A 23,881-nucleotide genomic window follows, 5' to 3' on the forward strand; every position below is an offset into this window, starting at 1 on the left:
TTTAATTAGGGAATAGATGAGTAAATGTACTTAGCTAAAATAAGGAAAGATATAAGCATCTGAATGCAGAGTTCCAAAGAATAGCAAGGAGAGATAAAAAGCCTTCCTCAGCGATCAATGCAAAGAAATAGAGGAAAACAACAGAATGGGAAGGACTAGAGATCTCGTCAAGAAAATTAGAGATACCAAGGGAACATTTCATGCAAAGATGGGCTCGATAAAGGACAGAAATGGTATGCACCTAACAGGAGCAGAGGATATTAAGAAGAGGTGGCAAGAATACTCAGAAGAACTGTACAAAAAAGAGCTTCACGACCCAGATAATCACGATGATGTGATTACTGACCTAGAGCCAGACATCTCAGAATGTGAAGTCAAGTGGGCCTTAGAAAGCATCACTGCGAACAAAGCTAGTGGAGGTGATGGCATTCCAGTTGAGCTATTTCAAATTCTAAAAGATGATGCTGCAAAGGTGCTGCACTCAATATGCCAGCAAATTTGGAAAACTCAGCAGTGGCCACAGGACTGGAAAGGGTCAGTTTTCATTCCAATCCCAAAGAAAGGAAATGTGAAAGAATGCTCAAACTACCACACAATTGTACTCATCTCACACGCTAGTAAAGTAATGCTCAAAATTCTCCAAGCCAGGCTTTAGCAAAACGTGAACCGTGAACTTCCAGATGTTCAAGCTGGTTTTAGAAAAGGTAAAGGAACCAGAGATCAAATTGCCAACATCCGCTGGATCATGGAAAAAGCAAGAGAGTTCCAGAAAAACATCTATTTCTGCTTTATTGACTATGCCAAAGCCTTTGACTGTGTAGATCACAATCAACTGTGGAAAATTCTGAAAGAGATGGGAATACCAGACCACCTGACCTGCCTCTTGAGAAACTTGTATGCAGGTCAGGAAGCAACAGTTAGAACTGGACATGGAACAACAGACTGGTTCCAAATAGGAAAAGGAGTATGTCAAGGCTGTATATTGTCACCCTGCTTATTTAACTTCTATGCAGAGTACATCATGAGAAACGCTGGGCTGGAAGAAGCACAAGCTGGAATCAAGATTGCCGGGAGAAATATTAATAACCTCAGATATGCAGATGACACCATCCTTGTGGCAGAAAGTGAAGAGGAACTAAAAAGCCTCTTGATGAAAGTGAAAGAGGAGAGTGAAAAAGTTGGCTTAAAGCTCAGCATTCAGAAAATGAAGATCATGGCATCTGGTCCCATCACTTCATGGCAAATAGATGGGGAAACAGTGGAAACAGTGTCAGACTTTATATTTTTGGGGCTCCAAAATCACTGCAGATAGTGATTGCAGCCATGAAAAGGCGCTTACTGCTTGGAAGGAAAGTTATGACCAACCTAGATAGCATATTTAAAAGCAGAGACTTTACTTTGCCAACAAAGATCCGTCTAGTCAAGACTATGGTTTTTCCAGTGGTCATGTATGGATGTGAGAGTTGGACTGTGAAGAAAGCTGAGCGCCGAAGAATTGATGCTTTTGAACTGTGGTGTTGGAGAAGACTCTTGAGAGTCCCTTGGACTGCAAGGAGATCCAACCAGTCCATTCTGAAGGAGATCAGCCCTGGGATTTCTTTGGAAGGACTGGTGCTAAAGCTGAAACTCCAGTACTTTGGCCACATCATGCAAAGAGTTGACTCATTGGAAAAGACTCTGATGCTGGGAGGGGTTGGGGGCAGGAGGAGAAGGGGAGGACAGAGGATGAGATGGCTGGATGGCATCACTGACTCAATGGACGTGAGTCTGGGTGAACTCCGGGAGTTGGTGATGGACAGGGAGGCCTGGCGTTCTGCGATTCATGGGGTCGCAAGAATCGGATGTGACCGAGCGACTGAACAATATCTATTTTTGTTCTACTATTGCCTATTTCAGTTCAGTTCAGAGTCTTCACAATGCTTCAAGTACAGTATGCGATCACTGAGTGCTTTCTCATGGTCCGGGTTTCCACTGTGAAGGATATAGAAATAATATTGTCTCTGACCTAGAGAATTTCATATCTGTGGAGCTGAAATAGCTCTGTTGGTAGAGTGTTAGACTGAAGATCTAAAGGTCCCTGGTTCAGTCCCGGGTTTCGGCAGGCAAGCACTTCTTTTGTGGCTTCCCTGGTGGCTTAGATGATAAAACGTTGCCTGCAGTGCGGGAGACCCAGGTTGGATCCCTGGGTTGGGAATATCCTCTGGAGAAGGAAATGGCAACCCACTCTAGTACCCTTGCTTGGAAAATTCCATGGACAGAGGAGCCTGGTAGGCTATAGTCCATGGGGTTGCAAAGAGTCGGACATGACTGAGCAACTTCACTTTCACTTTCAAAGAGGCGACAATGATACTTCTAACGGTGTAAGTAATTTTAATATAAATTTATTTTAATTGGAGGTTAATTACTTTACAATATTGTATTCGTTTTGCCATATATCAACATGAATCCGCCACAGGTATACACGTGTTCCCCATCCTGAACCCCCTTCCCACTTCCCTCCCCGTACCATCCCTCTGGGTCATCCCAGTGCACCAGCCCCAAGCATCCAGTATCATGCATTGAACCTGGACTGGTGATTCGCTTCATGTATGATATTATACATGTTTCAATGCCATTTTCCCAAATCATCCCACCCTCTCCCACAGAGTCCAAAAGACTGTTCTATACATCTGTGTCTCTTTTGCTGTCTCTGCTGACTTTTAAGTACCAGAGCTGAGAAAAACTAGAAATTAGAATTTGAATAGGCAGTAAAGGTCTTGGGCAACAGAAGTGTCGAGGCTATAAGAAGGCATGAAGGAAGAAAGGGATTGTGATCAGCTGTTTAAGTAGGCTTATGTTTTTACAGCAGAAAGGAGTTTCGGATTCCTGGTAATGAGGGTTACAGAGATTTCCTGCTAGAGGGTTCCTCCTGGAGATGAGATATATCTGTTGGTCTTGGATGGTGCAGATATTTCACTGAAAGACAAAATCTGGAACTCTGCCCAACTCTCTTGGTCAGTGTTCTAGATTTGCTGTGCGCCCTGGGGGTTACTTAGTCTCACTTTTCCTCTTGGAATATTGTGAGGCTTTTATCAGAATGCTAAATGCACCTCAGACCAGGCTTCTAGGAAATCAAATTTCTCTTGGCACCTTTTCCTGCTGTCGTTTCTTATTGGAATATAATTGGTTTACATTATTGTTAGTTTCAGCTGTACAATGAAGTGAATCAGCCATGTGTATCCATATATCCCCCGCCCACCCCTCCAGGCCATCACAGAGCACAGGGCTGCACTCCCTGTGCTGTACAGCTGCTTCCCACTAGCTGTTTTTATGTATTTGTTTGATTGTTGTTTTCATATCTGATAGAGAAGGCTACCATTAAGTCCATTTTGTAAAAAATAGGCATATTTCTGTCTCTGATTGTCAATTCTCAGGGATTATTTACATTTTTCCTTGATATAGGAAATGCTCTTAAAATTCCAAGACTATGGAATGCCTTACCAAAACCAGAGCAGTAAATGCACGAGAAAAAACGTTATAGAATTTACACGTAAAATGTAAAAATGACTGTCTCACTACGTTTCAAAAAGTTCTTTTAGAGATGGTGGGGAGGGGGAGGCAAAGCTTACATTATTACACTTTCTGAAGGACCCTCAGTTGTTTTGAGACACCTTGATTTTTAAATTTAATTTTTGATAGTGTACAGATGCTGTGTGCAGTATTATAAGTTATAGGTGTACAATTCAGTGATTCACAATTTTCAAAGATTATACTCTATTTATAGTTATTATAAAATATTTAGATTGCCCATGTTGTGCAATATATCCTTGTAGCCCATTTTGTGCCTAATAGTCCTGATTTATTTAAACCTTGTATGTCAAACAAAATAACCAGATGCCACAGGTGAGTGTAAAAAGCAGCAATTTACATGAATAATGATTTCCTCTGGCTAAGTTTAGAATGTAGTCAGTTGGGAAAAGGGCCTTACTTCTGGATTTTGTCTGCTTGCTTATTGTTTAGAATTTGGTTTTAACTTCTATAACAATGAGGATTTGAAGCAGTCAAAGACTGCTTGTCTACTTGAATTTTTTTGTGATTCCATACAAATTTTAGGATTATTTGTTCTTGTTCTGTGAAAAATGTCATGGGTATTATGATAGATAATGCATTAAATCTTTAGATGGTTTTCAGTAGTAAGGACATTGTCACAATACCAATTCTTTCAATCCACGAACACAGGGTATTTTCCACATTTTCTTTGTATCATGTTGAATCTACTACATCAATGTCTTTTAGTTTTCAGAATACAGGTCTTCCACCTCTTAAATTAATCCCTAGGTATTTGATTCTTTTTTGATGCAACTGTAAACAAGATCGTTTTGCTTTTTCTTTACAACAGTTCAGTATTAGTATACAAAATGCATTGTATTTCCGCATATCAATTTTGTATCCTGCAACTTTATTGATTAGCTCTAATAGTTTTCTCCCTGTATCTTTAGGGTTTTCTATGTGTAGTATCTTATGATCTGCAAATAGTGACAGTTTTACTTTCTCCTTTCCAATTTGGAAAGAGTTCCAGCAGTTCCCCCACGTTTGGCAGATGCCTTAAGGTTAGTAAATGGTCTAAATGTCCTTTAAATCAGTTTTTTTCCATGTGTCCCAAGGTGGGCAAGTCTGTGCACAGGGCTTTCAGGGGTACCTTCCTACTGCAGACCACAGTGTCAGAGGTGGATCCTAGTTTTCTTTTTAATTGGAAGATAATTGCTTTACAATGTTTTGTTGGTTCTGCTGTGCAACAGTGTGAATAGCCATAAGTAGACATACATCCCCTCCACCCAGCCCTCTAGGTTCCTGGTAATGCTGGGTCTCTGTCCCTCTATCATTTCTTGAGCAGAAGAAAGGTTAGCCCTCAGTCAGCCCTCAGTTCTTCAGGAGGAATTGCTTTCTGTGTAGATCAGTGTGTTCATAGGAGGACTCTTTTAACTGTGCTGGCAAATTAAAATCTATCAGAAACTAATCAATCATAAAACTTTGAAAATACACTTCATAAATCTCTTTGGAAAGTCACTGTTAATTCAACAAATGTGGTTTCTTGTGGACCTACTGTTTGTTAATTTCTATATTTCCCCAACAGAGGCAAGACTCAAACTATAGGTTCTCAGTAGCTAGCTTGGAAGAATAGTAGTCTGCTTTCTTGATTTTAAGATGCTATTAGTATTAGATGCCCTATTTTCTTGATACACAAAATTATTTTAAAAACTAGGAGCCACGTCTCTGAAATTGTCTAAATGTGAATTGACATGTATGTCAATTAGAAATTGCATTGGCTGCTAGTAATAGAGACTGGAAACAATGATTTAAATGAGACAGAAGTGTTTGTCAATCTCTTCATATGAAAGGAGTTAGTTCCATGATGTCCAAGACCCAGGCACCATCTACTGCACTGGGTTCTCATCCTGAGGAGTACTCCTCAGTCCAGTATGACTACTGGAGCCCAGCTGTCACAGCCACCTTCTAGGGAGGAAAGAACAACCCCGTGCCTGTTTAGTCTTCTTTATCAAGTCACTTCTCTGACTCTTCTATAGCTCTAAGGAGAGCTGGAAAGTTGAATCTTTAAGGTGAGCACACCATCATCCAGAATAATATTTTTTCCTAAGAAAGAGAGGCAACCAGACATTTCTGCTCTAACATATTTTTAGTTTGAAATATATGATTCAGACTAGCTTTATGGAAGTCAATTTAGCATCAGATAATTTCCTAGGAACCTTAAATAAGATAATATACTTAATTCTGTAATCCCAGTGAAGTAGATATTATTCCATTTTACCTATGAGAAAACTGAAGCTAGGAAAGATGAACTTTATCTTAAGGCCACTGAGATGGAAACAGCATACAATCTTACCAGGGCATCTTTGTCCAGATATGGGATTCCTATATATTCATAAATATGTAAGTGTCTTAGTGGAGAAGGCAATGGCATTCCACTCCAGTACTCTTGCCTGGAAAATCCCCATGGACGGAGGAGCCTGGTGGGCTGCAGTCCATGGGGTTGCTAAGAGTCGGACACGACTGAGCGACTTCACTCTCACTTTTCACTTTCATGCATTGGAGAAGGAAATGGCAGCCCACTCCAGTGTTCTTGCCTAGAGAATCCCAGGGACGGGGGAGCCTGGTGGGCTGCCGTCTATGGGGTCGCACAGAGTCGGACACGACTGAAGCGACTTAGCAGCAGCAAGTGTCTTAGTGATATGTCATCTCTGTAGTATCTAAATGTTCACCTACAGGGGGAAAAAAACACACAGAAAAGTAGTTTTCTTCTGTTTCATTATACTAGAGTAAAAGTTCAATAACTCGAGTACCCAAAGTTTCTCTGATCTAACTTGATTACCCTAGGTGTTGGAGGGGGGGTGTGGGGGAAGGGTTTGGAAAGTTTAACAAACACAAAATTCAACTGAGTAAATTTAGAGATCTAATTATGTTTTTGCAATAATTCATGAATCGAATAGCATCCTATTTAGGAAGCAGAAAGGAGCACTGAGGACCTGTATGAAATGGAAGACTTTTATGGGCAGAAAGTGGGGACAAGGAAAGAACAGTGTTTCAGGCAAGGTCACTTCCTCACAAGTGCTGATCAGGAAGTTCCAGACTGGGGAAGGTTAGAATTGCAGGTAGGTTAGATGTTAAGTCTCCATTTAGAGATGTGGGCTTAGCACGAGTAATTCCATTTGGGGACTGTTTTATCAACAATCACACCCTTCCCCTTTTGACCAGACCGTCAGCTTAACTGGAAGATGTGATCAAAATTTAAGGTATTAGCAGTACTCCCAGCTGCCGTCCTGAAGTTCCCGTGGTTTTTTGATGGTCGTTTGTGTGCTATTCACAGGCCACAGGGTTCAGGGTCACCATTTTTAAGTCAGGCATCCTCTTCCTTTTTGGAAATTCCACATTGAGGGAGATGGTTCACCTGAGGGTCAGTGCCTACAAACATGAATTTAAAGCCTTTGAAAGAACACAGCATTCCAGGAGACTCTTGTGACTATGGAAAGTAGGATAATTCCCAGTAGTTGGAGTGCTGCCAAACTAATGAAGAAAAAACAAAAAAGATCCCATTGAAAGAGTCACCTTTTCAAGCCAAGTGGGTGTTGTTCAGCGTTTTTCTGTAACTGAGTTTCAGCTTCCACAGACATGTTAATCCGGGTGCCACAGGTTGTCTTGACTTGTGAAGTAGAATCCTGCCAAAGGAAGGGGGAGGTCTCCTCATTTATGTAGAGCCTGAATAGAAAGTTCCCCAAGTTTGGGGTGGCTAGATAGAGGGAAGGAAACAGACCAGGGCTTTTTAACATCATGGACAGATCAGAGTTTCTGATGAGAAATCCAGTGATCTGAAAGGATTCCACCCCCATACCCAAGCAATAGCTTGGGGGATGGTGTTCTCTTTCCAAGTCAAGGCCAGAGTCAAGGAAAAGCGTTGGAGAAGAGAGGGTTGCATGTTTGGCTACCCAGTAATGCACCTCAACATTGGCTACTTCTCTTCCCAGTCGATTCGATTCTGAGGTCTTGAGCGGGTGGACAGGACCCAGTATCAGGTGAGATGTACACCCAAGGTTCAAGTCCCTGCAGTTTGGCTCCCGTCTGGTTAGTGAGGAAGATCTGGGATCGTCCCTTGCCAGGAGACGCAAGGGCAGTCTTTGTTCTTTGGGATTCCAAATCAGAAGGGTGGGAGGAAATTGGAAACAGTAGTTTGGAGAGTCATAACCAGTCAATTGAGGGAACTGGAAGTATTCAAGATCTACTCCAAGTTACAGAGATGTTACAAGGTCTCCAAAGTAGTTCCCAGGATTAGGCTCTGATATCTACAGAAATAGAGTTTTCTTCTCTGTAATCACTGTTCTCTTAACCAAAGAGCATTAACAGTAAACCCAATTTGTTTGCATTAAACTTGGCCTGATTAATTACATAAGTGCAGCAAGAATAGCGCTGGGCCACTTACACTCTTTTAAAAACTGTTTCCTATAAAGGAACCTCAGGCTGAACTCTTAAGCCTCTGAAGCCAGGTAGCCAAAATCTCACAATCCAATTTTACCTGCAATACCTGTAACTTTGGGTGAGTTCCTCTCTTATTGAGGTCTGAAAAAATATCCTGGAGTTCTATGGACCTACCAGGAAATTACCTTTTTTACTCTCCTGTTTAGTTCACAGGAATCTTGGTACCAGTCCAGTTTTTCCAAAGGATTTTATTGACCCCCCCCCACCCCCCTGCAAAGTGAATCTTAGTTATTTTCAGCTGTCTGGTCATATCTGAGTCTATACACATCTCTCTCGTATATACTATTACAGTCAATGCCTTGGTAATAATACCAATGTAATCAATTGTGCCCTGTTACAACGACAGATTCTCACTAAACTTATGTAAAATAGCTATTTTGCTTTAAAAAGAACACTTGAGAGTTTCTGGGTTCTGGAAGAATCAGAGAAAACATTTCATCTTTGTTTACAACAGTATACTTTACCTCATTGTTGTAGGTCATGTTACTGCAAGAGCAATCTCAAATCTGGAAAAACAAAATATTAAGGTGCCAGCAATGTTTCAAATAAGAAATTCTAACCATCCTCCTCCGTTCATTCAGTCTCGTGTTATTAATTCTTGTTCTACTTGAATCCAGTTTTTCATTAGTTCTGGAAACGTTTACCCAGTTGTGTGAACCAAAGTTATCACTAACCTGTATTTGCAGAGTCCTTTCCATGAATTTCTTTAAAGATGAAGCACTTTTGAAGAAATACTTTTGCAAAAGCATCTGAGTAAAACAATAACTCTCTGTAAATGACACACTTACAAATGACTATAGTTAAAGATCTGATAAGAGTTCATGTGATAAGGAAATAGTTATTCTGTGATTAACATTTTAAGGTGGTAACTGGAAGTATGGCTGATTACATTATCCCAGGACATGTGAATTTTGAGAATACTTATATATCTATAGAAATACAACTTAAAGGAGGCTTCATTTCAGTTCAGTTGCTCAGTCGTGTCCGACTCTTTGCGATCCCATGAGTTGCAGCACGCCAGGCCTCCCTGTCCATCACCAACTCCCAGAGTTCACTCAAACTCAGTCCATCGAGTCGGTGATGCCATCTAGCCATCTCATCCTCTGTTGTCCCCTTCTCCTCCTGCCCCCAATCCCTCCCAGCATCAGAGTCTTTTCCAATGAGTCAACTCTTCGCATGAGGTGGCCAAAGTACTGGAGTTTCAGCTTCAGCATCAGTCCTTCCAGTGAACACCCAGGACTGATCTCCTTTAGAATGGACTGCTTGGATCTCCTTATTACCTTTTATATGATAGGCCTTCCTATGCAATTTAATGTATCAAATAAGCCTAGTTAGTTCAACATCTCTCTTTCTCTAAGGAGAGAAAACAAATCTTTTGAAATGTTCCAGGGGCCCTCTGGAAAATCTCAAAGTTGGTTTGAGGTCAAAAAGATTACATTTAGAATTTGATTTGTATACCTGTGGCAGATTCATTTTGATATTTGGCAAAACTAATACAATTATGTAAAGTTTAAAAATAAAATAAAATTAAAAAAAAAATAAAAGAATTTGATTTGGGAGAAGTTTGTCAAAAACACCAAAAAGTTTAAAAATACTTGGTCAAATAAGATCATAGTTCACTGTGAAGTAATAGTTATCCGTTCAAACAAGGGGATAAAGACTTTGCAGGTAAATATAGAAAGTTGTGTAATTATTAGAAAGATGGTAATGATAACCCTATATGCGAGACAGCAAAAGAGACACATGTAAAGAACAGACTGTTGGGAGAAGGCGAGGGTGGGATGGTTTGAGAGAATAGCACTGAAACATGTTTATTACCATATGTGAAATAGATCGCCAGTCCAGGTTCGATGCATGAGACAGGGTGCTCAGGGCTGGTGAACTGGGGTGACCCTGAGGGAGAGGATGGGGGACACATATACACCCATGCTGATTCATGTCAATGTATGGCCAAAAAACCATTCCAATATTGTAATTAGCCTCCAATTAAAATAAATTAAATTTTAAAAAGTTTCATAATTGTTTAAAATGTCTCTCTTAGTAGAGAAGACTTAGAATTACTCAAGTAATCAAAGACCTAATCAAGATAATGAGAATCACAGGAATTTATTTTGAAGACCCTTTCACAGCTGCGTACCAGAAGGAGACCAATAGTGCAAAAGAACTTTTCCTTTTAAGAAAAAGCAACTTTAATTTTGACTAAAACTCTTTTACTTAAATAAATTCATTCGGATCATGGATAGCTTAACCATGCATAAAATTCAGCTCCCAAGACTCTCTTTCCCACAAACTTTCTACAGTTGTTTTCTATGTTTATTCCTTCTTTCCATTCTTGAAATAACCATTCTGCATTTAGGACAAAATTGCCTTCTGTTTCCTCAACAAAAATACATCTCTATTCTTCATCCCTACCATTGTCAAATCACACATCCTACTATCCTTGCATCCAGAGATATTTCCCCCTACTATTTCTAATAGCTTTAATTATAATATAATGTTTAACCCTAAAAAGGGAGAAGGCAATGGCACCCCACTCCAGTACTGTTGCCCGGAAAATCCCATGGATGGAGGAGCCTGGTGGGCTGCAGTCCATGGGGTCGCTAAGAGTCAGACACGACTGAGCGACTTCACTTTCACTTTTCACTTTCATGCATTGGAGAAGGAAATGGCAACCCACTCCAGTGTTCTTGCCTGGAGAATCCCAGGGACGGGGTGGCCTGGTGGGCTGCCGTCTATGGGGTCTCACAGAGTCGGACACAACTGAAGTGACTTAGCAGCAGCAGCAACCCTAAAAATACTTAATTTTAGTGAAAATCAAATAGTAAACAACTATAAAGTCTTATGTTAGCAGCTTTTCTTATTTTGTGGCTTGAAAGTTCTTAAAATTTCTTAAAACATGTTTTCTGATAGTAAATATTTCAGTATGGCACAAAAAAAGTTTACTAATAGACCCAAAAATCTTTAGTTGGTCTGTAAAAGCCCAAAGTAGATAAACCTGTATTCAGTAATTAGTGTTTCAGTATTTTATCTTATTTGGAAATTATCTAGATATTTAATGACTATCCATAATTTAACTTAGCAAAACTTGGGTTTCAGATTACCACAAAGTTTTGAGGAAACTATTTTACAAGTTACCTAAAACCTGTTATCCCATTTACATCAATTTGATTCATTTGTTCTAAATAATTATATTTACACTACCCACAAAAGCTTCATAAGACAATGGACAAATCATCCATCACCCCCTAAGATATTTTTCTTGCTAAAAAAACTTTGTAACAGAGATAACATGAACTTATTTGACCAGTAAAACAAGTAGAATTAAGTTGTACGTTTGCATTATTTTAGTGATAATAATTCAGAGCACGTATTTTAGTTAACCCAACAAACTTCAACAAGCTTTTATTTACTAAAGATTACCTCTGATCATGTGAACTTGAGAAGCATTTGGACCAGTTTCTGTTATAGGTATACTTTGCTTTATTGAACTTCACAAATATTGCATTTTTTCCTTTAATAAATTAAAGCTTTATGGCAACCTTGCATTGAGCAAGTCTGTTGGTGACATTTTTCCAACAGCATTTTCTCACTTACGTCTGTGTCACATTTTGTATTCTTGCAATATTTCAAACTTTTATATTATTACATTACAGTCATCTTTGATGTTACTGTTGTAATTGTTTTGGGCATCATGAACTATGCCCATGTAAGACGGCAAACTTAACACATCATTGACCAGAGATGTATGAATACATCTTTTATTATATGAATGTTATTGACCGGAGATGTATCAGTATATTTTTAGAGCATGATACAATTAACAGCAGATGCTAGAGCTTAAAAGATTGATCAAGAATTCATTATATAACTTTCAGTTGTTGTTGTCATTCACATTTTACTCCATTAGGTTTTTGGTTCAAATTTGTGTCTATTATAAATACAGGTCTATTACCATAACACTTTCAAAAATGATGCATTACAAAATTTCTTATTTCTAAAAGAGCTCCCCACAAAGATCCACCTTGCCAACTATCAGGTAAAATAAAAGAACATATTCTAGAGAAAATAATACCCATAGGACTAAAAAGAATGTCTCCAGAAAGTGTAAAGTCTGTTCTTCCGGGGGGAAGCACAGTGAAGCCCAGTGTGTTTGTAATATGTGTTCTGTCCTTGCACAGAGGTACCGCCTGTTGCACCTATCACACACTCAAAATATTCAGTTTATTTCAGTCGCTCAGTCATGTCTGACTCTTTGCAACCCCATGGACTGCAGCATGCCAGGCTTCCATGTCCAACACCTACTCCTGGAGCTTACTCAAACTCATGTCCATTGAGTCGATGATGCCATCCAACCATCTCATCCTCTGTCATCCCCTTCTCTTCCTGCCTTCAATCTTTCCCAGCATCAGGGTCTTCTCCAATGAGTCAGTTCTTTGCATCTGGTGGCCACAGTATTGGAGCTTCAGCATCAATCATTCCAATGAATATTCAGGACTGATTTCCTTTAGAATGGACTGGTTGGAACTCCTTGCGGTCCAAGGGACTCTCAAGAGTCTTCTCCAACACCACAGTTCAAAAGCATCAATTCTTTGGCACTCAGCTTTCTTTATAGTCCAACTCTTACATCCATACATGACCACTGGAAAAACTATAGCTTTGACTAGACAGACCTTTGTCAGCAAAGTAATGTCTCTGCTTTTTAATATGCTGTCTAAGTTGGTTGTAGCTTTTCTTCCAAGGAGCAAGCATCTTTTAATTTCATGGCTGCAGTCACCATCTGCAGTGATTTTGAAGTCCAGAAAAATAGTCTGAGCCACTTTCATCAAGAGGCTCTTTAGTTCCTCTTCACTTTCTGCTATAAGAGTGATGTCATCTGCATATTTGAGGTTATTGATATTTCTCCCATCAATCTTAATTCCAGCTTGTGCTTCATCCAGCCTGGCATTTCGCATAATGTACTCTGCATATAAGTTAAATATGCAGAGTGACAATATACAGCCTTAACGTACTCCTTTCCCAATTTGGAACTAGTCTGTTGTTCCATGTCTGGTTCTAACTGTTGCTTCTTGATCTGCATACAGATTTCTCCAGAGGCAGGTAAGGTGGTCTTGTATTCCCATCTCTTTCAGAATTTTCCACAGTTTGCTGTGATCTACATGGTCAAAGGCTTTGGTGTAATCAATAAAGCAGAAGTAGGTGTTTTTCTGGAATTCTCTTGCTTTTTCTATGATCCAGTGGATGTTGGCAATTTGATCTCTGGTTCCTCTGCCTTTTCTAAATCCAGCTTGAACATATGGAAATTCATGGTTCATGTACTGTTGAAGCCTGGCTTGGAGAATTTTGATCATTACTTTGCTAGTGTGTGTGATGAGTGCAATTGTGCAGTAGTTTGAACATTCTTTGGCATGGCCCTTCTTTGGGATTGGAATAAAACCACCTTTTCCAGTCCTGTGGCCACTGCTGAATTTTCCAAATTTGCCGGCACATTGAGTGAAGCACTTTCACAGCATCATCTTTTAGGATTTGAAATAGCTCAACTGGAATTCCATCACTTCCACTATCAGAATGCTTTAATAAGACATGTACAAAGTTTCCAATAAATACAGTAAGTGCAAAAAAAGTGTTGATACTGACTTAAACACAGGTGTTTCAATATTCACTCACATAGCAAATCGCTGGCCGCAGGTGCTGGTTTCTGCAAAAATGCCCCTGTTGGTAACGTGTTCATTGGCACACGTTCAGCGTGTTCTGACTGCTTCACTGACCGGCCGTTTCTCCGTCTCTCCCCTTCTCTTCAGGTCCCCTAGTGTCTGAGGCATGAAGTTGAAAGTAGAACAGTTAATAACCCTACAGTGGCCTCTAAAGTTCAGTGACAGAAAAAGACACACATTACTCACTTTTAAGTCAAAAGCTAGAAAGAATTAGGCTTTGGGATGAAGGCGTGTTGGAAGGTAAGATATGTCGAAAGATAGGCCTCTTGCACCAACCGTTAGTCCAGGTGTGAACATAAAGGAAGTTAAAAGTGCAACTCCAGGGAACACAGGAGTGATAAGAAAGTGAAACATCATTACGATGGCTGTGGAGGAAAGTTTAATAGTCTGGATCACTCACATCAGCCACACTATTCTCTTAAGCCAAAGCCTAACCCAGAGCAGGGCCCTGCTCGCTCCGTCTGTGTGAGAGCCAGGAGAGGAAGGGAGCGGCAGAAGGAAAGTCTGAAGCCAGCAGAGGTTGGTTTGTGAGGTTTAAGAAGCCATACACATAACATGAGAGTTTAAGGTGAAGTGGCAAGTGCTGATGTAGAAGCTACTGCAAATTACCTAGAAGGTCTAGATTATCTAGAAATTATCTAGAAGGTCTAAGATAATTAACAAAGGCTACACCAGCAGATTTTCAATGCAGATGATACAGTGTTATATTAGAAGAAGATGCCATCTAGGACTTTCATAGCTCCAGAGAAGTCAGTGCCTGGTGTCAAAGGACAAACCGACTCTCTTATTAGGTGCTAATGCAACTGTGATTTTAAGTTAAAAGCAATGGTCATTTACCACTCCAAAAATCCTAGAACCCTTAAGAATTATGCTAAATCCACCCTGCCTGTGCTCTGTAAATGGAACAACAAAGCCTGAATGACAGCACCTCTGTTTCCAGCATGGTTTACTGAATATTTTAAATTTACTGTTGAGATCTACTCAGAAAAAAAGATTCCTTTCAAAATACTACTGCTCCTTGATAATGCATGTGGTCTCCCAAGAGCTCTGATGGAGATGTACAATGAAATTACTGTTTTCATATCTGCTAGCACAACTTCCATTCTGCAGCCCAAGGACCAAGGTGTGATTTCAATTCTCAAGTCTTATTCTCTAACGTATACATTTTGTAAGGCGCTGCACCACAGATGTTCATTCCTGATGAATCTGGGCAAGTCAGTTGAAAACCTTCTGGAAAGGACTCCCCATTCTAGATACCCTTGAGGACGTTTGTGATTCCCGGGAAGAAATCAAAATATCAGCACCAACAGGAGTTTGAAAGAAGTTGATTCCAACCTTAATGGATGACTTTTAGGCATTCATGACCTTGGTGGAGGAAGTAATTGCAGATGTGGTGGAATTAGAAGTGGAGCCTGAAGATGTGACTGAATTGATACAATTTCATGATAAAACTTTAATGGATGAGGACAGACTTCAGTGGATGAGCAAAGAGTGGTTTTTGACTTAGAACCTAATTCTGGTAAAGATGCTGTGAAGATTGTTGAAATTGCAACAAAGCATTTAGAATATTATATAAACTTAATTGTTAAAGCAGTGGCAGGGTTTGAGAGAATTGATCCCAATTTTGAAAGACATTCCATGCATAAAATGCTATCAAATAGCATTGCCCACTTTGGAGAGATCATTCATGAAATGAAGAGTCAATCAATAAACCACTCTTGTCTTATTTAAGAAATTAGCATAGCTACACCACCTTCAGCAGTCACCACCCTGCTTAGTCTGCAGCCACCAACACTGACGTAAAACCCTCAACCTGCAAAAAGATTATGGCTTCATGAAGGCTCAGCTAGTGAGCATTTTTTTTTTTTAGCAATAAAGTACTCTTAATTAAGGTACATACATTTTCAAGCATAATGCTATTGCACACTTATAGCCCATGCTGCTGCTGCTGCTGCTAAGTCGCTTCAGTCGTGTCCAACTCTGTGCGACCCCACAGATGGCAGCCCACCAGGCTCCCCCGTCCCTGGGATTCTCCAGGCAAGAACACTGGAGTGGGTTGCCATTTCCTTCTCCAATGCAGGAAAGTGAAAAGTGAAAGTGGAGCCGCTCAGTCGTGTCCGACTCTTCGCAACCCCTTATACTGCAGCCTACCAGGCTCCTCCGTCCATGAGATTTTCCAACTTATAGCCCATAGTATAGTGTAAATATGAGCCTTATATGCACTAGGAAATACAAAAATTCATGTGACTTGATTTATTGTGATATTAGTTTTTATTGTAGCTGTCTGAAACTGGACCTGTAATATCGCTGAGGTATGCCTGTGTATTTCTGGGAGACTTAGGAATACTTACTTCATATAAGTGGTTAATTCTCTTCAAACCAACTAAATGGAACTCGTTTTTTTTTTTTTTTAACAGTTTTAGTAATACCATTAGGAGGTGAAAAATAACCATACAACACGTGTATACAGACACATGAACATAAAGAGGTACAGAGACCTTACAGCTTTCATTTTAAAATTAATGGCATGAATCAGGTACAGTAACATTGCCTTCTCCAATAAGAAATTTACTACTTACAAAAGAGGCTGGATCTCAGTTGTTTACCTGGTAGAGAAATAAGTTAAAGTTACCTGCTCAGATGGCTAACGCATTTTCACTAAAGTTTGTGGGGAAGACATGTAGGAGATTTTTTTGTTTTGTTTTGTTCACCTAAGTTTCAAATGGCAGAAAGTGAAGAGGAACTAAGGAGCTTCTTGATGAAAGTGAAAGAGGAGAGTGAAAAGCCTGGCTTAAAACTCAACATTCAAAAAATGAAGATCATTGCATCCAGTCCCATCACTTCATGGCAAAAAGATGGAGAAACAATGGGAACAGTGATGGCTTTTTTGGGGGGCTCCAAAATCACTGCAGATGGTGAATGCAGCCATGAGATTAAAAGACTCTTGCTCCTTGGAAGAAAAGTTATGACCAACCTAGACAGCATATTAAAAAGCAGAGACATTACTTTGCTGACAAAGGTCCGTCTAGTCAAAGTTATGGTTTTTCCAGTAGTCATGTATGGATGTGAGATGGATCATAAAGAAAGCTGAGCACTTAAGAATTGATGCTTTTGTGGTGTTGGAGAAGACTCTTGAGAGTCTCTTGGACTGCAAGGAGATCCAACCAGTCCATCCTAAAGGAAATCAGTCCTGAATATTTATTGGAAGGACTGATGCTGAAGCTAAAGCTCCAATACTTTGGCCACCTGATGCAAAGAACTGACTCATTGGAGAAGACCCTGATGCTGGGAAAGATTGAAGGCAGGAAGAGAAGGGGACGATAGAGGATGAGATGGTTGAACAGCATCACCAACTCAGTGGACATGAGTTTGAGTGAGCTCCAGGAGTTGGTGATGCACAGGCAAGCCTGGCGTGCTTCAGTGCATGGGGTCACAAAGAATTGGACTCGACTGAGCGGCTGAACAGAAGTTTCCTTTTATTTTCTTACTGATAAGAATTACCTCCCTAAAGTTGAGATAACATTTACATCTCAAAGGCATGGGAATAGAATGCAGGTTCCTCCAAGAAGGACTTTGGTTTCCTAAGGCCAGAATTTCTATACGATTAGTACATACAGGGCTTTTGAGACAAATAGGGGTGGCTTGTGGCCTTGGTGGAAGGGATAGTTGAATTCTGAACTGCTTCTAGAGCTGAATTTCTAGTTTTCCACATTTTGTAAGATCATGACAGTAGCTCTTAATTCCACAAAGAATTGGGTTGCAGCTTAAATGACAGCTTACATTGATCTATCCCATCCCAACTAGATTATCCTTAATTCATTTTTTCCTTGTATATCAGGGAGAAGATTTCTAACTAAAATGGATATCAAAAAATTTCTATGTTCTGGAGTTAGAGCTGTTTGCTTTTGGAATGTTTTAGTAAATCTTTTCACAAAGGCGATAGGTTTTTATTTCCCTCTGGGGTGTACACAGATTTATTTTGGCTTAAGGGAAGAGGCCTAAAAGAAAAAAATTTCTGTGATGCTGTCAGTATCAACTGCCAATTTCTGACCAACTTCTTATCACTGAGCTAGTTTTTAAAAAAATCCTTGGAAATATCTCACCAGTTTTTAGTCGGGGCAAACAGCAAATATTTCTTGCAGTACAGAACCATCCCTTGTACTTAAGAGGTGTCCCCAAAGTGGATATAAAAGTTACTGTCTTTTCCTTTCTCATGGATTGATAAAGATCCAGGAGAGCTAATTCAGGGAAGAGTTCTCTCCTGAGCTGCCTTCTGCCAGTTTTCCTGGGATCCCATATGCAGGCTTGAAGTGGGGTGTACAGTAGAGAGTGTGTCTCTGGAATCTACCAAAACTGGGTCATTGTTTCTCATTAATTTAAATTTTAGTTAGCCTTAGCTGCTTAAGGGAATAATGTAGCAATTTACCAGAAAATCCCTCAGTCTCGACAATCCTGGGAGGGGCCTTTATGGAGGTCTTCCATTGGGGGTAGACATGGGGCTGTCTGCAAGTCCACTGACTTGGTGGACTTTTGTTTATGATCTTGTGTTCTCTTCAGAGTAGAAAGACAATTTAGATCAGATAACTAGAATGAGTGTCCAAATAAAGGGGGACAGAAGGGAGCAGTTAAGGTTAGGTAATGTCTATCTTACAGTCTGTTTTACGCACCTCCTGTGTCTTTAGTATTTCATTAGCCTGTTGCAACAAATTTTTAATGACACTCCTTTGACATCTTGAAGCCTTTTGAAGGCTTCTGCATGCCAGCTAACACATCATTAACAGGAGACATATTAGTCCATTTTTTGCTACCTGAATATTATTGACCAGAGACTTATCAATATGTTTTTAGATCATGATACAGTTAACATCGCTGTGCAGAGTTGTTAAGAGCTTGAAGCTGATCGGAGGTTCATTATACAACATAATTGTCATTATCATTCACATCTGGCTCCATTAGGTTTTGGTTCCAACCTCACGTATATTATAAACACAAATTTATTACCAACATTTTCAAAAATAATGCATTGGGAAATTTCTTATTTCTAAAGAGCATCCCCCCACCCCCACACACAAAAATCCACTTTGTCGACTGTCAGGTGAAATAAAAGAACATATTCAAGAGGAAATAATACCCACAAGAACCCCCCCACCCCAGAAAAATGCGTCCAGCAGTCTGCCTTTCCAGGGGAAAGTGTATTTGTAACAGATGTTCTGTCCCCTGCACGGCAGTGTCCGCTACATTCTGCCTGTCACACTCTCATGAAACATTAGAATGCTTTAGTAAGACATGTACAAAATTTCAAATAAATACATTAAGTCCAAAATAAAAAGTTGTTGATATTTACTCAAATGCAGGTAGTTCAATATTCACTTACATAATGAATTGCCAGCCACAGGCGTTAGTTTCCGCAAAAAAAAATAAAAACCCAGTTGATAATGTGTTAAAACAGGTATCCCCATTCTGTGTATTTGATTTGGAAGGTCTTATTTTCAAGTGTACTTTTTAAATAATCTCAACTAACTTCCCCCATAATGGCTGTGGTCATTTCCCTGAGGCCTGGTAGGACCCTCAGCCACAAAGGTAGCTCAGCCACTTTTCTGTCCAGCCATATTTTGGCCCCCAGACTGACGCAATAAGCAGGTGGCACACTTAACTCTTTTAGAATTGAAAGGTCCCATCTTTTTCTGGCTAAGCCTTTTGGGTCTCTCAGAGACAGGTGAATAAGCAGGGTGTGCTGTGGGGCTTGTGTGGTTTTTATACAATGCACATACCCCATTGCGTGGATGTTTTGAGGTGGGCAGGTGACTCAGTGTCACTCTAAGCCATTCCATAACTATCCTGTCCTAACCCAGGAGTCTCTGGGTGAGGTGGTGAGCCTTCTAGCAGCTTTTGAGTGCTCAATCCATGCCCACCAATTTTGTGGCTTTTCTTGCCTCTGAAATTCCCATCAACAGTAGCCTTTATTTACATAAGACAAACAAATGTACACCTTAACACACCAGGAATAACCAAGAGCTGTCATTGCATCCTGGCCAAGACAAAGACCTCATATACCACCAACAGTTCCCAGCATGGAACCTGGGACTGGGGGAAGGACCAAACCAGCAAACCCCACAAATGGAGAACCACAGCTGCCACCACAAGCTCCCGGCATGGAGTCTGCAGGGGGTTCCAAGCACATGGGGAGCTCCAGCCTACACCGCCAGCAGGTCCCAGCATGGAACTAGGGGCTCCAAGCAAACAGGGGACTGGAAAGCCAATTAAATGTCATCAGGAGCTCAACGCAAAGAGCAGAGCTCAAAACCGAGGGAACTCACCCGCAGCATTTGTAACGGTGAGAGAGAGAAGTCAGTGGTTTCCTACCTGTGTTTCTCGTTCTCCTCAAAGCTGCCAGAAGTTTCCTTCAGATCCTGTCACCGTCACCAAACCTGTTAAAACACAAAATTGAGCTGAGTATATTTAGGACTCTAATTGGCTTTATTCAGTGATTCCTGAATTGGGCAGCATCTCAATTAGCAAATAAAAAGGAGCTCTGAGGAGCCTGGAAGGCTTTATAGGCAGAAATTGGGGAGGGACTAGGAAAAGGCAGATTGCTTCAGGCAAGACCACCTTCCCTTAGGGGAGGAGAGGGTTTATATTAGGCAGCTTACCTCACTCGCACTGACCAGAAAATTCCAGATTGACCAGTTAAGACTGCATCTCTGGGGAAGGTTGGAACTGCAAATAGGTTAGGTATTAAGTCTCAGCTGGTGATGTGGGCTTAGCACAGGTGACTCCATGTGGGGACTATTGTCTCTTTAAAAAAAAAAAAAAGGGAAAAGATGCCTCTGTTGTGGTACAAGCATGGGTTGGAAAAAAATTTCCACAACACAGAGTAACCTAGAGCCTATTATACTGAGTGAAGTAAGTCAGAACGAGAAAAACACTGATTGTATGCTAATGCATATATATGGAATTTAGAAAGATGGTACTGATTAACCTATTTGCAGAGCAGCAAATGGAGACAAAGGCATTGAGAACAGACTTATGGATATGGCTACAGGGGAGAAGGAGAGGGTGGGAGGTATAACTTGGAAACAGACATAACAATATGCAAAATAGATAGCCAATGGGAATTTGCTCTTTGACCTAGGAACTCAAACAGGGACTCTGTAACAACCTAGAGGGGTGGGGAGGGAGGTGGAAGGGATATTCAAGTGGGAAGGGACATGGGTAAACCTATGGCTGATTCATGTTGGTGTTTGGTAGAAACCAATGCAATACTGCAAAACAGTTATCCTTCAATTACAAATTTTTTAAAAAATAAAAAAAACACTTCCAGACACAGAGTAATTGTGAAAGGAGTGAGTTTGTTAAGAACAAAGAGCAGAGATAATGAGGGCGCAGCAAGTAGAGCAGGCTGGCTCAAGGGAGCGCCGATGCTTTCATGGGTTAGTAGCCAATTTTTATAGCCTCAAGACAAAGACAGTTCCTGCTGGAAGGGTGGCATTTGGTGATCGGTTAGGGTGGGCATTTTTACCTAATATAGGGTTAGGGAGCTGCCAGTTTAGGAGCTCATGGCAACAGTTACTGTGGGGCTCAGTCAGTTCCAGAGATGATCTTGGTTCCAGGCTCTGGACCTGTGACCTTGGTATGGGACTCCACAGGATCTAACACTTTGGGTTTGTTTTGTTTTTAAGGAAATAATCGTTCCTTAGAAATGAAAAGTAAACTGTGGTCTACATTCATCTGTGTCTCCTTTGAATCCTGAAAGGCCCATCTGATTTCAAGTGTTGGGTTGGCCATAATGCGCATTCCAATTTTTCTGTAAAATCTTAAGACGAAACCCAAACACGCTTTTTAGCCAACACAGTAGTTTCAGTAGCTTTACGATGTCGCACCTACAAGACGTAGTAGATCACAGATCACATCTCCAGGACCCTCCCCTTCTTCAGGCTGAATGTGAGTGAACGCCCAGCTGTTTTGCAGGTGTCCAAACGCAGAGTCCTCAATTTGACATAAGGAGTGAGAATGCTGCTGTTAATTCATGTGCTTACACCACCACCCTCAACTTCCACATACCCTGTCTGAACCAGATGACTCTTCTCTGTCAATATTACCTTGCAGTGTCTCTTTTATGAAACAGAAAACTGAGTTTCACTTTCCCTTCATATAGAACACGCAGGCCGGCCTTGCCACAGTCACTTCTCTGCTCATGAGTTCAGAGGAAGAGTTGATGCCTGACACTTCCCGTGACTTTCAACAAGTCACCTAACGTTTCTTTGTAACCTCGATTCTCCCCTTTTAGCCTCCAAGGGACAGCATTAAAGAATATATAGCATTTGCAGAGAAGTTTGAATCCTTTGTGGAAAAAAGTGCCATATGAACTGCAAGGTGTTATCTGAAATAGAAGAAAAACTCCTTCAGCATGGTAGTTTAAAAAAAAAAAAAAAAAATCAAACTGTGAAAATTCCCGTAGTTTGAAGGTAAAATCCAGTAAGACTGCTGGAAGGTTTTTAATGGCAAGCATTTCATTCAGAAACTCCCTTGTCTAAAGCTTGCAAAAACACTTTAATCCATAAACGCTCTGGTTGAGTTAGGAGTCCTGACAATGATAACAGTTTGAGCAAGGAAAAGAAAACCACATAAGCCGCATCCTCAAAAACACTTATCCATGAACTAAGATGAGAATTAACTTTTTGTGTTGTCCCCATTCATAGGTAAGTCCTTTTTTTTATTTCATAAAGTAGTTAATGTTTTTTATTTATTCTTTATTTGGAGGAAAATTGCTTTTCAATAATGTGTTGGGTCCTGCCATACGATAATGCAGTTCAGCCATGATTATACAGATATATCACCTCCCTCTGGATTCTCTCTGCCCTCCCCCCTCCCACCCCTCTAGGTCATCACAGAACACCAGGCTGGACTCCTGTGTTACATAGCATATGTCTCTTTTCTTTACAGGACTCTGCCAGTTTTTGATACTATGAATGCTTGAAAACTGTTATTTCAGAAATTGCCCTTCACTCTGACGTGTTTCAGATGCCCTTTCTATGCAACTAAACTGATTCAGCAGATGGTTGATTCACAGTTTACAAAAAAAAAAAAAAAGAATAGTTTAGTGGGTGTATAGTAAATTTCTATTGTACTCAAAACTCTAGCCTCCGGTCCCACCCTCTCCCAAGAGGCTAATGGTAATAGGTAATTAATGCACAAATATGCAGGAACTCTGCCTGCAGGTGTTGCCTGCTGAGTCGAAAATGCCAAGCCCTTTCCACATGCCTGCTCTTAAGCTCACAGGTATTTTCTCACCTTGATGTGATTTGTGTAGCGTTTCCTCAAGGCTCACGGGTGTCATTGTTCCTGCATCAGCTATTCTCCCAAAGCCCCAGACACCAGCTTCCCACAAAACACCAGCCTTTTGCAACTCCTTCGAGCACATCTGGAAAGAACCTCTTGTCTGCAAATCCACTCTGCCTCCTTTGAAGGCTTAAAGAGGATCTCCCCCATAAATATCTTTCAGATTCACCAAATCCTACTTAATTGCCTTTATCTTTCACTTCCTCAGGCTTCTCAGCTGATAAAACCTGGAAAGGTGGTTTTGTTCCTGTGGTTTGCCTTTCTGTAACTGCGTTCGTATGCATCTTTCCATTTCTCCATGTAAATAGTACTTTCCCTTGATATAGAGAAGCATGTTTTATTTTTTTAGCTGGAAACGTGTGCAACTCCCTGTTGTGGAGGCTAGGGGTTGGAGTGGGTAGCGTGCTTTCAGCATGTGGCCACTTAACTGGCGCGAGATTTGCAAGAATTCTAAAGTCATCACATACCTTCTTGGTCATTATGAAGGTATATTTCTATATATATTTTTCTCTCTCTAGAGAGAGAACACGTAGGAATATAGAACATGTTTCATTTGTTCTAACAAAATAACAACAATACACATAATAAAGGTAACTATGTATGGAGTTCTTTGTGGCACAGGGCTAAATATTGATCTGGAGAATTTCCTTTTAGACACGGACCAGCTGCCCTTCATTCTTCAGGGTGCACCATCCCACACTTGCCGCTGGCTGTACTAGGGCATACCCCAAGGTTGAGCTGAAGTCTGTTCTCCAGTTTCCATGTTGTTATACTATCATCTTGGATGTTACATCACTTATCACATA

At 40.5% G+C, this 23,881-nt stretch overlaps 1 protein-coding gene, 1 long non-coding RNA gene and 1 other non-coding gene across 3 annotated transcripts in view; 2 read left to right on the top strand and 1 right to left on the bottom strand.

Annotated features, from left to right (window-relative positions):
- Positions 1-23,881, top strand: part of PRKCQ (protein kinase C theta) — a 152,088-nt gene that overhangs the window by 94,236 nt on the left and 33,971 nt on the right. The gene's annotated exons all lie outside the window — the stretch shown is intronic.
- TRNAF-GAA (transfer RNA phenylalanine (anticodon GAA)) lies at positions 2,029-2,101 on the top strand. The gene has a single exon. It is a non-coding gene; the product is annotated as a tRNA-Phe (tRNA).
- Positions 5,553-23,594, bottom strand: LOC133258980 (uncharacterized). Its single transcript, XR_009740223.1, has 3 exons — positions 20,387-23,594; positions 20,100-20,164; positions 5,553-13,835 (listed from the first exon to the last, which is right to left on the bottom strand). It is a non-coding gene; the product is annotated as an uncharacterized LOC133258980 (long non-coding RNA).

Source organism: Bos javanicus, chromosome 13 (genome assembly GCF_032452875.1).
Source record: "Bos javanicus breed banteng chromosome 13, ARS-OSU_banteng_1.0, whole genome shotgun sequence".
Classification (NCBI taxonomy): Eukaryota; Metazoa; Chordata; class Mammalia; order Artiodactyla; family Bovidae; genus Bos; species Bos javanicus.